The sequence below is a fragment of the Pinus tabuliformis genome, chromosome 2_2, assembly GCF_031772625.1.
Source record: "Pinus tabuliformis cultivar Carrire ecotype Pingquan chromosome 2_2, CPIR1, whole genome shotgun sequence".
Classification (NCBI taxonomy): domain Eukaryota; kingdom Viridiplantae; phylum Streptophyta; class Pinopsida; order Pinales; family Pinaceae; genus Pinus; species Pinus tabuliformis.
In genome coordinates, this window is record NC_142300.1 from 684,347,358 (window position 1) to 684,363,869 (window position 16,512).

The window sequence follows — 16,512 nt, forward strand, 5'->3', positions numbered from 1 at the left end:
TCATGACGCTCCACTCAGTGGAAATTGTTGGGGTTTGGCTAAGAGGTCCAGCAAATTTGAGGGAAGCTCCCCCACAATAATCCAGAAACTACGAAGGTTGGGAGACATCCTGGTGGACATTCTGAACCTAAATACCCCTGGGCAATATTGGCAATTCATTAGACAGCCTCTTTGGGGATGTTTTATGAGTAAGTCCTGGCAATTCCTCAGACATCATCTCTGGGGATGTTTTATGAGTAAGTTCCTACATACTCCATTCTCATCATCTGGGACTCTCTCACCATGATGAACTGGATACAGGGGAAGTGTTCTATTGAGTTCCATCATATTTCACCAATGATATCTACATTTTTCTCTGTTATTCCATTAGAAATGTCCCACAAAAGTTCAATTAACTGTTTAGAAGACCAATGGACGTGGAGGACAAGGGAGTTCATGTAGGCGGCGTATTAGATTTTCACCTGCTTGTGTTTAATGCAACCTCCCTGGCCAAAATTTTGAATCTCCTTCATAGGTTACACTTCTCATTAGATTCAGCCCCTGTTCTTATTTCTTAGTCATGCAGAAGAGGAGACCCAAAGAGGACGAAGAACCATTTGAGGACCTATTGCTAGTGAACTAGTGGATATCTCAAGCATTCAAAAACCATCAATATTGCATCACACACTCTCAATTCACAATTTACAATTGCATTTGACCAATTGAACCTACAAATACTGTGCATAAATATGAATATTGCAAGAATCATTGGATTAGAGCTTCCCTAGTCCAGGTTCCTTAGTGGAATTAGACAACTGTAACCTTGAAAAAGAGGATTCATGTAGCTTGAGGTAATAGAGAAATGGAAGAATGTGCTTCTGAGGAAGTCTACGATTCTACCACAAACTGCTGGAGTTTGTCTCAAGGATGCATTCTTCCATGAAAAGTCACATTGGTGTGGAACATAGAGGCTTGGTTTTTCTGAAGGGTGAAAATTTAGGCCCTAGAAGTCCAATTCAAGGAGTGTTGTATAATCCTGTAAAATATTCATGGATTAGAATGAATCTTAGTCTTCATTGATGACTTGCTCGAGGCTAGATTGCCTCAGCAAATTCATGACTTTTTGTTGTAGATTGGAAGAATTGTCTGCCCAAAATGTATGTAATTGTGAATGATTCTTTGAATATCATTGTTGGTATTCCTGCAAAGATATGCCAACCTGTTGGTCACAGGGATAAGTTCTATGGTCTTACATGCAAGTTCAAAGCAGACCCATATAATCACCATTGAATATCTGATGGTTCTGAGAGGGTCTGGCAGCTCGATTTGGGGAAAGGATTGGAGGTGAGAGGAGATTGCTTTGGATCTGTAACCAGAAGAAATTGCATCTGTGAGTTTAATTGGAGGAGGAAGGACAGGATTTTTTAATACTAGGTGCTTTAAATCATATCATTCGAAATTATGCATCATGAGCATCGTTAATACTAGGTGTTTTGTTTCAGTTTTCTTGACATTTTATACTTACTGTGAATATTTTTTATTTTTAGATAGACATTATTTGCCATAGGTACTATAAGAATCTATCTCACAATTCTAATTGATAATTTATACTAGAATAGCAGCCAACTTGAAATCAACATATATTTGAATTGTCTTGTTCAAATAGTAAAAGTATTGCAAATTGAATCTAATAGCAAATTAGTAGTTGATGAGTGGGAGTCCCTGTCCATCAAGTGATCAAGATATCTTTTATGAGAGTGTGAGGGACATAGGTTATGATCCCAGAATAACCTACATGCGACCTAAAATGCTTGAGGGACTAAACTAAAGTGTATGAGTGCTTCTCCATGGTAGAATACTTAAGTTTATAGTCCCTAAGGTTCTTGCTCATAAAGGCTATAGGTTGCACCATATTATTATTATTATTATTCTTTTGTAGGAACACTCTAATAATCGTATCCTCACAAGTAAATGAGAATAAAATAAAGTCACTTGAGTAATCAGGACTCACAAAGACAGGAGAGGATGTGATTGCTTCTTTTATCTTTGTAAAACATTTTATGCTATCCTCATCCCATTCAAATTTGCAAACATTCTTTAGCAATTTGGATAAAGATTTCACAATTTCAACAAAATCTGAGATAAACCTCTAGATGAAGTTTATCTTACTAAAAACAAAATTGTATGGATTTTTTGTTTTCTAGGAGAGGGATCTTCTTTATTGCATCCACTCTACTGGGTTGACATGAATTCCTTCCTTTGAGATGATATGGCTCAACAACTTTCCATGATCTACCCAAAAAGGGGCTTCTTAGGACTTAATGAAATTTGGTATCTATGACACCTCTCAAAAACTTGCCTCAGGTGACCTGCATAGGAATTTCAATCCTTCGAAAACATTCAAAGATCATCTTAATAGTTCTCAATTGATTTACCAATTAGGCCTCTAAATGCAAATCCATTTCCCTATGGGAGATGTATCCAACATTAAGTAATCCAAAGGGCATCTTAAGGTATTAAAACGTAACCCATGGTGTCATGAAGGTTTTGTTATGCCAATCTTCTTTCTTGACCAAAAATTGGTTGTATCTAGCAAAACCATTCAACATAGGAAACATCTTTTCTCCCAGAACTCTGTGTAGCAATTGCTCCATATTCAATAGGGGATAATTATCTTTAAGTGAAAGCTAGTTAAAATTCCTAAAATCCAGGCATTCCATGTTTCTTTCTCACAACCACCAAGTTTGACACCCATGAAGAGTGCCTAGAGGGTGCAATGATCTTTATAGAAAGCATCTTTTGTAGCTCCTCATGAATGAGGGGGGCAAGTTTGGGATTGATATTTCTCAGCTTCTGTTTAAACTATTTGGCTTCCTTTAAGCAAAATTTCGTGTTGAATAATATCTCCTTTGTATTCCCTTATATCATGACTAGGAAAATATATCCCATTATTCCTTAATCAAATTTTTAGTTTTCTTCCTTTATTCAAGGGAAGTACCCTTGCTAAATTTAACAATCTATGCATTCTTTTTAGATCCAATATTTATCTCAGAAATGTCATCAAGTCAATCCTCACTTAGTGGTTTCTTATACATGTCATGTCCGGTGAACATGCCTTCTAAAGGAACAACACTCTAAGGAATCTTGTTTTTGGGAAGTTCTTCTATATCATAATCGCTAATGTCATTCTCACCTTACCAATTGATGTAACTCCCTTCAAATTCCAGCATATTTTTTAGGAACATCATAATCTAATAATCATCATGGAAAATTTGTCAATGTTATTGGTTATTAGGAACCAAGGCCTTGAAGATAATCTACATCTTGCAATCCCAAGAGATAAATTTCTCATATAGTCCTAAAGTGGGATCTTACACTGCCAACAAATCAACCTTGGTATTATATTCTCTATGCATTTCCCTAATTTCAAATGCCTATAAAATCTTAATGCTATCCCATATTGCATTTCTATACATTTTGAATCTTTCATTTTTTGTGGTGAACTGTCTTTTAATCTATAAGACTATAATATATTAGTCATCGATCACTTGCAGACATTATTCCCATGTGTAGGGCCAATTCAAGACCAATGAACTATGCTTCATACTCAACTATGTTACTTGTACATTCAAACTTTGGGCGATATGAAAATGACTTTTCATCCTCTTCAGCAGATGTGAACACAATCCCCACTCCAACACCCAACTGGGATTGAGCTCCATCAAAATTCATCTTCCATACTTTGTCACATTCCTTATCTTCATGGATCTCCTCATGAGGTGCAATCGATTTTACTAAGATTGCTTGGTTCCCAATTTCTTATTCATAGTAAATCTCATTCACATGGTCTTCAAAATCTTCTACATGGTATTTATGAGGAGGAACCTCATAAAGAGTGACAACTGTTCCATCACATATAGAAATTGTAGCATAAGATAGATCCATTTGTAATGTACCCCGCAAATTGGTGGCCCAACTCCTAGATAACATGTTCCAAGCATTAGGGGCATCCACCCATCAAGACAATGAAGCTCTACTGATCCACCATATTACAATTTTGTTCCTAAGCAGGGGGTAACTTCATAAAATGCATGCGCAATTCAATTCTGGAAAGAAATGGGTGAACAATAAATTACTAGAGGGTTGGCGGATAACATAAATCCTATCTTTGGGCTGCCCTATAGAAACTGCAATTGCGTCTCAAATTGAAGGAAATTGTTGATGCGAGTCAGTTGTTTACAGAAGATAGCTGATAGATATAAATGTTGAGGCAGGAGAGGCTCTTCTCAAATGCTGGAAGAGCTATCTGAAAGAGAAGCATTTGCTATTGCACATGAAGAATTTGGTATTGTAGTACAATCTTGAATTTTCAGTCTTGTGAAGAAACGGTTCATGCTAATGTCACAATTTCACTATGATTAATGTATTAATGGAACTAGATTGCCACAATAGGAGAGGGTAAACATATCTCAGTCAGTTAACTAGTAATTGTCTATAAGTGTCTATTTTTTGTCAAGGGGATAGGTATATTTTTGCTGGTGGGCAGTCTATAAGTGTCTATTTTTTGTCAAGGAGACAAGTATATTTTTGCTGGTGGGTAGTCTATTAAGATTGCATTCTAGTGGTTTGGTAGGCATGGACTGTGATTGATCTATTGTTGATGTTGTAAGCAATTTGCTGACTATAATTAATTGTTTAACATTTTAGTTCATTGTATAAAATGGACTTGTAATTGGTTTAGAAGTGGTTGTTGTCAAAGTTATATTGCTCTTGTGATGGAGGTAGGTATATTGTTGTGGGTGGGTAGTCTATGATATGGGAGTAAATAGTCCTTACACTGCCAACAAATAAACCTTGGTATTATATTCTTTATGCATTGCCCTAATTTCAAATGCCTATAAAATCTTAATGTTATCCCATATTGCATTTCTATACATTTTGAATCTTTCATTTTTTGTGTTGAACTGTCTTTTAACCTATAAGACTATAATATATTAGTAATCAATCACTTGTAGACATTATTCCCATGTGTAGGGCCAATTCAAGACCAATGAACTATTCTTCATACTCAAATATGTTACTTGTACATTTGAACTTTGGGCAATATGAAAATGACTTTTCATCCTCTTCAGCAGATGTGAACACATCCCCACTCCAACACCCAACTGGGATTGAGCTCCATCAAAATTCATCTTCCATACTTTGTCACATTCCTTATCTTCATGGATCTCCTCATGAGGTGCAATCGATTTTACTAAGATCGCTTGGTTCCCAATTTCTTATTCATAGTAAATCTCATTCACATGGTCTTCAAAATCTTCTACATGGTATTTATGAGGAGGCACCTCATAAAGAGTGACAACAGTTCCATCACATATAGTGATCGTAGCATAAGATAGATCCATTTGTAATGTACCCCCCAAATTGGTGGCCCAACTCCTAGATAACATGTTCCAAGCATTAGGGGCATCCACCCATCAAGACAATGAAGCTCTACTGATCCACCATATTACAATTTTGTTCCTAAGCAGGGAGGTAACTTCATAAAATATGTTGGTGCCCAGGTATGAACGATTTATTCACCCTATTCCTACATTAATTTATCAATCCAGGTGCGTATCCTTTGAAGGAAATGCACAAGGTATATGCAGGGGCAAAAGCACAATCCATTCCGACCAAGGGTTCGTGGTTAAGATTCAAAACATCGCTATAAGATTAAACTAAATATAGAACTCCAAAAAAGTGATTACAAGAATTAAAGAACTGTAACAGCAAGCATAAACTAATAAATAACACACATAGAAGGACGCAGCACCTGATTAGAAGAGCAGGCCCAGCTCTCTGATTAGGGTTGTGTTAGTCACAGCGAAGATTAGAACAGCAAAATAGATGATACTTTATTAATCTGAAAAGGGTAATTACAATATCGATGGGGGAATCCCCATTTACAGGAACAACCTATCTTTTATACACAGCGTGGGAGAACAACATCTTTCCCCAAAACATGGTAACCGTATATCCAAAAATGTACATTTGTTGGAATGGCACCAACACCAGATAGACCAGATCAGTAAGAGGTCCAAGAATGGTTCAAGGATCTGCGACTCCAGCTGCGTGGCCCCCTTATGGCTGATCGTTGCTGTAAATCACAGATCTGCTACGGGATGCTGAAGCATTGGTTCCTGTTCTCCAGAAGCTACGGTCAAACATACATTTTAGTGTTGCGAATAGGTAAAACCCTGTGACTTTACGTCATTAATAAAATATTCCAATAGACAAGACAGGGGTATTTACCTTACATATTTAGCATGGTAAACATGGGTAAATAAGTGCAAAAAGGTCAAAAATGGTGATGGAAATGAAACAAAAATATAACCCAATTTGGTGCCCAACATCTACCCCCAGCTAGCCTTCTGCATGCCCTCATGCAGTTCGCTGCCTCCGCAGGTCTAGATTCTGCAGACTATAGGCTTCCTAAAGCTGAGCGAGATCATATTCTCTAGCCATCTCTGTCCCTAGAACTTTAAACCCATCTTTCTTTCCACTAATCTCCCAGAACATTATACACTGGAGTGTAATTTACTATGGGCAACCAAATAGTAGGAAATTGAAACCAGATTCCCATCCACCGGACCCCGCATGTTTGGACATGTGTCACATACCTAGGCACTCTGGGAAGTACTTGTGCAAAATTTGGTGCCCCAGAAGGTTCCCTGTTCCGGATAGCTGTAGGTGACATCATCCACCTTTTCTGACAACAATCAAGGGCCTCATCTTGAAATGTGACTAATTGCCTGACACAAAGATCAAGGCACCAGTTTTGTGTCCTCAGCATTCTATCTCTGTTCCCCTCAATTCCCAAAAAGGTGTTGTGTTTAGTGAACATGGTGATTGACCTCTCATGTTCTCCTCTTACTATAAATGGCTTTGTAACTTGATTGGATTCAAATGTGTTAAAAGCCTTCTGCCAACTGATCTGATTGAAAGTGTAAGAGGTGAGGGCCCTTAAATGAATGTCCCCCACATATGGGACCGGGTTGAATTCTCTATCCAGGCGCAGTAGATACCCGTGCAGGTAAAACTCACACATCAAATACTAATTTGGCATGTCATGACTCCTCATTATTCGAAGGAATTGTACACCATCTTCTATTTCATAACTAATCTCATTTTTTATGCTCTCCATGCAGAATAAAAGAAAACATTCATGCAAGAATAAAGAATAACAAGAAGCAGGGGGTGACATGCCATCACCTCTTGTGCCAAGTTAAACATCTGCTCCTTATATGTTTTCAGCTCGGCCACTTGCTTTTCCAACTACTCCATCTTGAGCATCTGCTTTGCATGCCTTAATCTCATGATATCTATGCACTCCACATATTCAAAAATGGTTGTGGAGGCTCGTTCCTGAGTTCTTCTGACCTCATTTTGATACTGAGCCACAGTAGATTTCCAAGTCTGCACTTCGGCCGTTAAGGCATACTCACGGTCTTCAAACAATCGTTCGACCGGGTCTGTTTGAGTGGCAGCAGAGGTTGTGGCTATCTGGTCCACCTGAGTCTCTGCTTCTACTCCTATGGCCTTGGACTTTTTAGCTTGCCGCTTGTATTTCTTCATCCGCTTCTGCATTTTGTGTACCTACTTCCTTAGTTTCCTGACCTCCATCTTAAGCCGCATTGTCTCTTTAAATTGCAGCTAGTACTTTTGCTTGATAGGGAGTCTTCACTATTCACACAACTCTACCCATTCTTGTTTAACCAGAACTTCCTCAGTTTCAGCAGCTGGAGGTAAATCCCCCAGGACAGCTTCTGCTGTGCCGACTATTGGGTTTTCCTCCACTGCCTATTCTTCTTCGATTATCTCTTGCTTCACGACCTTCTCGCCTGGATTTTCCATTGGCTCATTCGTCGGGACCGCTTCGCTTGGTCCCTCCTCTTCACCAACAACTACTTCCTCTTGTTGTGCGCTCATTGCAACCAGTGATGCCCTTGCGAGATGCTCTCCTGCTAATGTGTCTGTTGGAATCCTTCCCAGTTCCCCAGCCTCAGGGGTCTCTGTCTCTTTTCTCCTTTCAGGCTCCGAAGTGCCTGTCGCCTGAGTAGCATCCACCCCACACGGTTGTGGCCTTTGTGATAAATTCAAAGCTAGAGGAATGGCGATATCTTCTTCTTTGCGCCGAGGGGAACGAGTTACCCTTTCTCCTCTTGGGATAGAGGAGAAAAAGGAGAACTAGCAGGGATCTTTAGTGTTCAATCCTGAGGTCGACGCTGGTTCTTGTGGGTCAGCACCAACCTCATGCCCTAGTTCTCCCAGAGCTTCCTCCATGGGTTCCATGGCTTCCCTAGCTCTGAGCCCCTCTTGTCCTTGTTCCTCCTCTTCCATTGGTTCGATGGTCAGGGTGGTCATGACCTCTTCTTCATTCGGTTGATCCTCTTCCATCAGCTCCATGGTGGCAAGAGGTCCTTGTGGGGTACCCTCGGTCACAATATCGACCAATTCACCCACTCTTGCTTGTTGTGGTCCTGCCTCTGTATCAAATTGCTCTGCTAGTTCCACAAGCGAGGCTGGTTGTTGTGGGACAGCGTCGGTCGTGGTACTAGTGGGCCCTTCTATGTCAACTCCCACATCTTCCATTGGCTCCACGGTTTCAGCTTGCTCTTGGGGAGCAGCCTCTTCTTCAATTTCTTTAGCTTCCATCTCCATCTCTTCTAGTTCCTCCTGGTCAACATAATCATCTTCTCCTACATTATCTTCCTCCATGGCTTCTAGTTCATCTTCCCTGACAGCCACAGCGGCTGCTACTTCTTCCTCTGTGGAATCCCGAAACAGTTCCCACGGGATCAGGATTCGTCTGATGGCATTCATTACTAACAGTTGAACCAGCCCGTGGTGGGTGATGACCGCCAATACCTGTCGCGACCCTTGAGCTGAATGTGCCATCAAGTGAAGACTTCTCAGTAAGAAATAAGGCACATTCAGTGAAAAAGCCTCTACTTGGGGAAATCGCAGATGGGTTAGTATTCGAAGATGGTATTTGAATATGGTGGAGTATCTCCCTTCGCAAGTCATATATTTTATGACAAACTCTGCTACTTCTCCCCATGGATGCGGTAGTGAGTTTTGGTCATATCCCTGACCCTTCTACACGATGCTTTCTCCTGCCTATAAAAAGGCTTCGGGAAACTCCGGAAGGGCAGTCCTTCTTGAAAACCATCACTGTCCATTTTGAGGGAGCCCACTGACTTCTGCAATGGCTTCCTTTGTCACAGGGATTTCAATTCCACGGACCCGAGAGCTTTCTTCTCCCAAGTTGAGTGCAAATTCTACCGTAATTTCTTTGTTCGACCCTCTCAACCTGTCAAAGTAAACATTCTAGCCTGCGTTCTCAAAAACCTGCCATACCTCCTAATTGTTCCAAACTCTCATTGTATCTTCAAGCTCATGCCGCACAGATCATCCACCCATCGCTGTAGAGGTGGGATCAGCATGACGAATGCAGTTGGTTGGCAGGGGAGAATGACAGGGCTCCAAACCGTTGGCAACTGAAATAATGTCATGGTCGCTTTTGGGGACAACGGATGAAACAGTACTAGTACGTTTGAAAATGATGACAAATTATGGTGGTACTATTATATATTTCAGAAATTTAATGCAGCGTGTTGGGGAGGTGACTGGTTATGATTTTGCACGTACGAGTACGCATTCCAACACATCAAAGTTATGATTACGAAGTATCGTAATCATTAAATTCTATTTGGTGAGGATCGTGTGACATAAATTCTTTTTCATGGTACGCCGTCGTTTATTATGACGGTTCCCCCCCCCCCCCCCCAACTTAATTATGACCGTCTGCGGCACATTTTGATGTCTTTTTGGAATATTTTAATTAAATCAGTAAAATTCAGCAGAGACGTACCTAGAGACCTACCTTGTAGTGGAGTAGTAGTAAAATGTCTGACAGAGTAACAACAACAGGGAATAATAGCAACAGGGAGTAACATCAACAATGAAGTAACGGCAGTTACGGAGTAACAGCACCGGCAAAGTAACGGCAACGGCAGAGTAACGGCAGTTATGAAGTAACAGCACCGGCAGAGTAACGGAAATGATGGAGTAACAGCACCGGTGGAGTAACGGCAGTTGCGGAGTAACGGCATCAGCGGAGTAACAGCAGTTGCAGAGTAACGGCACCGGTGGAGTAACAACAGTTGCAGAGTACACAGCACCGGTAGAGTAACGGCAGTTGCGGAGTAATAGCACTGGCGGAGTAATGGTAGTTGTGGAGTAACAGCACTAGCGGAGTAACAGCAGTTGCAGAGTAACAGCAGTTATGGAGTAACAACATTTATGGAGTAACAACACTTAGTGGAGTAACAACAACATCTAAATAGCAACACCGGTGAAGTAATAGCGCCAAGTGTTACATTTCTCTGCCCATATTCCTTTGTTATTCCTGCAAAATACAAACAAGTAAGTAATAACAGTATACATTATATATATATATATATATATATATATATATATATATATATATATATATATATAAACAGAGTGAGGGTGTCCTTCATTCCAACAACCATTAAATCAGATGAATCAAAAAGGTGTCTGACAAAGGCATCTTTAGAGGCTGGATGGTGGTATAGTTTTAGACGGTGTCCATTTACTAGGAATGAGGTATGATTATCATCTATTGTGATTAGTCTAACCGTTCCATTGTCGAACACTATGTCTACTTGATATGGTCCCATCCAGCGAGTGTGAAGCTTGCCTTTGAAATCCTTAAATCGGGAGTCATATAGTAATGCCCAATCCCCCACATGAAACACCTTAGTTTTGATAAATTTATCATGCCATTTCATTCTCTGCTATTGAACAGTAGTAGTCTTCTAGACAGCTACTGATCAAATCTCGTCCAACTCATTCAGTTGCTCCAGTCGGTGTTTTTGTGCTTCTAATAGATCTAGGCCTACTTCTAGAGTTGTTCTAAGTGTACTAATCTCAAATTCCACCGAAAACAAGGGGGATTTCCCATAGACTAATTCAAATGGAGAAAACCCATTTGTGTTTCGCCATGTTGTTCTGTATGCCCATAAAGCTTCTAGATGTTTCTGTGCCCAGTCTCGGCGATGACTTGCTACTGTCTTTATTTTCCAATATCTCGTTTTTGCTTTCTACTTGTCCATTCGTCTGGGGGTGATAGGGGCTTGTCACTCTATGTTTGACCCCATATTTCTGCATCAACTTCCCTATCATGTGAGATGTGAACTATGATCCTCCATCTGATACAATTTCTCTTGGAGTACTGTATCGGGCAAAGATTTCTTCAAAAAGAAAGTCTACCACTACTTGCTCTGTTGCTCTCGTGACTGCTCTGGCTTCCACCCATTTAGTTACATAATCAGTGCAGACCAGTATGTAAGCTTTCTGATGAGAAGGTGGGTTGAAGGGTCCAACAAAATCAATGGCCCATTTCTCAAATGGTTCAAGGACTATCTAGGGCTGTAGAGTCATTTCATCTGCTTTCCAAAGTTGTCTCGTCCGTTGGAAGTTGCCACACCTTCGGACGTAATCCCAAGCATCAAGAAAGATGGAGGGCCAGTAATATCCCATTTGCAACACTTTGTGACCTGTTCTTTTATCTGCAAAATGTCCTCCACAGGGTCCATCATGTGTAGCCTTTAATATCTCATAGATATCATCTTCTGCTACACAATGCCGAATTTGTTGGTCAACCCCTGTATGAAAGAGATATCCTGCCATCCATGAATATCAGGTACTCTGGTGAATAATCTTTCTTTGCTCCTTATATGACATATGACTAGGTACCTTCCCTGTAGCAAGATAATTAGCAATATCTACATACCACGGGGTGTTCGCAAAAACTACAAAAAGATGTTCATCTGGATCAATTGGTGTATTCTTACCATCATGTTCTATCCTAGACAAGAAATTTACAACCACATTTTCCTTCCCTAGTTTATCTACTATAGTAATATCAAATTCCTGTAGTAGCAAAAGCCATCTTGTAATGCGGTCAGGGGTAACAAGTTTATTCATTAAATACCTGATAGCTGCATGATTAGTATGTACAAAGGTAGGATACCCAGTAATGTAGTGCCGGAATTTGTTGATGGCATAAATGACAGCAAGGAACTCTTTTTTAGTCACCGTGTAGTTTAATTCAGCAGGAGCCAAATTCTTACTAACATAGTAAACTACATATGGTATTTTGTCCTCTTGTTGTCCTAATACTACACCAATCGCCGTTTGGGAAGCATCCATGTGAATATGGAAAGGTAATGCCTAGTCTGGCCCTCTAAGGATCGGAGCGCTGCAAACCAATTCCTTAAATTTCGTAAAGGCTGCATGACAATCACCTATCCACACAAAATCTGAATCTTTTTTTAGTAATTGAAAAAGTGGATGTGCTACTTTAGCAAAATTTTCTATAAAACACCTATAATAACTAGCACAACCAATAAAGCTGCATACCTACGTGGGCGTTTTGGGTGTCGGGAAATGCAAAATTACCTTTATCTTTGCTGGGTCCATCCGGATTCCTTCAGCTGAGAGAAAATGTCCCAGAAAAATTCCCTCCTCCATCATCATATGGAATTTTACTGTACTCAAAGAGACACGTGCTTGTATACACCTTTCGAGAACTTTTTCTAAATTTTTCAGCCCTTCTAGAAATGAATCCCCATATGGAGTAAAGTCATCCATGTAAATTTCAACACTGTCATCTACCAAATTAGAGAAGATCCCCAAAATTTCCCTCTGGAACGTTGCAGGAGCATTACACAGGCCAAAAGGAAGGACCCAGTATGCAAATGTTCCCCAGGGGCATGTAAAAGTGGTTCTATCCTGATCTTCAGGAGCTATCTGGATCTGGTTATACCCACTAAACCCATCTAGGAAAGAGAAAAACTTTTTTCCAGCCAATGTGTTCAAAACTTGATCAATAAATGGCAAAGGAAAATGATCTTTCTGCGTTGTCTTATTTAATTCTCAATAATCCACACATATCTGCCATTTACCATTTTTATTGGGGACCATTACTAATGGGGAGACCCATTGGCTATCTAAGATGGGGTAAATAAAACCTACGTCCAGTAATTTCTGAAGTTCTTCTTTCACAACATTTTTCAATGCGGGGTTCATCCTTCTCTAAGGTTGTCTCATAGGACGACAATCCTCCTTAATTTATATATGATGGGTACATAAATTAGTAGGAATCCCCTTCATATCTGAGTAATCCCAGGTGAAGGCTTCTTTATGTTTCCGAAGGACATCTACAAGTTGCTTCTTCTGGGATTCTAACAAGTTTGGATTAATATTCAGGGTTTTTCCTGGTTCTAATTCCACTGGAACACTTTCATGGGGTGCATCAACAGGTAGCTCCTCTAATCCTTCTGTTGTTTCAATTGTTTCTTGAGTCTCACAGCTTAGGATAGATTCTAGGATTTGTTGATTTGGCTCAAAAATGGAGCAAGGATCATCCATAAAGGAGGTGATTACATCATCTTCCGATTCCATTTTCAACTGAAGGGCCTACCCAATAATTAGGACTGGTCTCAATTCCTCATTTTCTGTTTCAGGCTTTTCCCTAGATAAAATTTTCTTGCCACCTGCTGGTTTTATGGATGGGTTTGGTTCTGCAGGTGGGTATAACACTAAGTTCTTAGTGTTGTGCCCATTTGAAATAACCATGTGCCTTGAATGACACCCAATGTAAGCATCTGCAGTAGCCAACCATGGTCTACCCAAAATCAAAGGATGGCCGCCCACCAAAGATTGCGTATGTAAAACTAGGAAATCTATGGGATAGTGCCATGAATCCATTGAAATTGTTACATCTTCCAACTTCCCTATAGGTTTGACTATAGATCGGTCTGCCAATTCCAATACTGTAGGTGTATGTTTCAAGTTACGAAGACCTAATGCATGCATAGTTTCAGTGGTGATAAAATTGATGGCAGCACCCAAGTCTACCAACACATTCGGAATCTCTACCCCATTAATTTGTACTGTCAGAATCGGGTTCCCTGGATCTCCATATTTTACGGGCATTGATTTTCCCATCATGAAATCTGATAATTTTCCCATAACATGAATAGTGAGGGGGTCTTTGGATTTCTTTGCAGGTTTCTTTGATCAGTATTCCCTAAGAGTCTTTGCATATATTGGCACATCCTTCATAGCTTGTAACAGGGGAATTTTAACAAATAAGTTTTGCAATTCTCCTAATAAATCGAATTTAGCTTGAGGGCTTGATTTATTCAAAGTTAGTCTCTCCGAGTAAGGTGGTTCAGATTGATGATGTTTTGTAGGAGGCGCCTGGTTTCTATCAGTTTGCTTTGGCTCTTTAATTAATTCTGATTCCTTACCTTCATTATCGAGTTGTTCAATGATAACTGGAGGAGGTTGAACATTAACTGTTTGCCCCGATCATAGATTCATTTCATACAACTCTGCAGTGGAAATGCTATATGAAGGTAGGTTAAGAATGTCAGCTTGATGAGCTCCTTTATTATTGGGATTCGGATTGGGTTGGATTGGAAGCTGAGGACGGGCAGGTTGATTACCAGGAGGCACATTAGAGGGCAGTTGGAGTTGTTGTTGTGGCATCGGCTAAGGAAACTACCCAGGAGAGGATCCTTGCCAAGTTGGAGCCCATGGGGAGCTCAAACTGGCTTGAGGGTTCCACTGCTGCCAAGGTGGAAACTGGTATTGTGGCCACATGGGAGGATAGGGCATGGACTGAGGATTCATACTGAAATTATTGAAATATTGAGATGGATCTGAGTACATACCTAGATTTCCCATTAGTGGTCGAGGTTGCCATGGCTTTCTAGACCCCATGAGGTACAGTTGCTCCGTGTCTTCCCTTGTCCCTTGAAATATTGCTTTCAGGCCTGGCAAGGAGGGGCATGAGCTTGTTGCATGATTTAGCTCACAGATTGCACATTCCTTTATGGAGTTTAATGGACATTCCCTTTCTGGATGCTTCTTTCTACACTTTGGGAAAAATATCGCCATGGTCCTGTCCAATTCCAGTTGCTTTTGTTTTACTTGCAGAGTATCCATCTGTGCCGACAGAGTGCTGAGGATATCCATTCTCAAGTTGTCTAGCAGGTTCCCGATTTCTGCCTTCGTTACACCCCCGCCAAACCCCTTTACTGAGTGAACCCCTTGTCTATTTCTTGCAAGCCCCCTTGAGCACTGGATGCATAGTTCACAGATAACGTCAAAGGTCTCCTTAGAGATGTCTCCCTTTCCCACAATGTTCAATAGTTCCATCGAGTCCTCACGGAAAGATTGGAGGAGGATAATTTTTAAAATTTCCTTATCCAAGTCAGAGTGACCTAACCTCTATAAGGTGTACTTGAATCGTTCCACACAATCTTCCAAGCTCTCATCTTCTTTTTGTGTGAACTTAAAAAGTTCCTCCTTGATATTCCGAGATTTGCAGTAGTCCTGGTATTTTTCCAGAAAAGTTGTCTGCATGTCATCCCATGTGGCAATAGAGCTTCCTCCAAGGCCCATGAACCATCACAGAGCCGTTCCTTTTAATGTAGAAGGAAAAATTTTTAACTTTTGGGCATCCATCATGTAGTCATACCCCTGGCACACTATGTCAAACTCGAATAAAAATGTGTCAGGGTCTTCTGAAACGAGCCCATGAAAGCTTGGTAAGGTTGCTAATGGAATAGGATTTGTGGGCACACCAGCTCCCAAATCCCCGATCGGAAACTCGATGGTGGAGGTTGTGGGAGCCATAAATATCTTCTAATAACCGTTGGGTATTTCAACAGGCTCTGCAGAAGATGGTTGAGGCTTCCTTACCACTCAGATCCGAGTTGCTTTAGCAGCACTTCCCTGGTCCCTTGGTGATGCAAGTACTCCTTCGTTCCCTTCTCCTACATCCTGATGACTTGATCCTTCGGTTACAACCTCCTTTCCTTTGTTGGAGTGGCCTGACTCTATCGATGTTCTACTTGCGACCTCTTCCCCCTCTATTACCAGCGTAAGATTTCCCTCATCAGGTATACTACTGGATGATTCCTCAACTGTTGGAGGGACCTACTGTGTCGAATCACCAAAGAATGTTGTAGACAACACTAGTTGATATATTGATTGTCCCTCGAACTTCACCCTCCATGCCCCTAGTCTCACAGTTGCACGAGAGGATGCTTCTGATTCAGCCTTTGCTATAATTTGTTGGATATAGGTCTTTCTTCCTAGATCTAGTCCTCCCCTCTTTGGGGCTCTCCCTCTGCCCCTCTTATTTGGTTCTTTGTTCATACAAATGTTGGTATGATGGAAGGTCTTGGTATGAACCTACAATGCTTCAGTCTTGAACTAAGGTGTCAAGCAACTATTCCTTCCCCAAGACAAAAGAACTTACAAAAAGAAAGGCAGCTAAAAAAACAAGAATCTAGGGTTTAGGGACCCAGAGCAGGGTGTCAAAGGACTCCTCCCTCCCCAAGACAAGAACCAGGAACAACACACACCTCGAGAAGACCTAATACT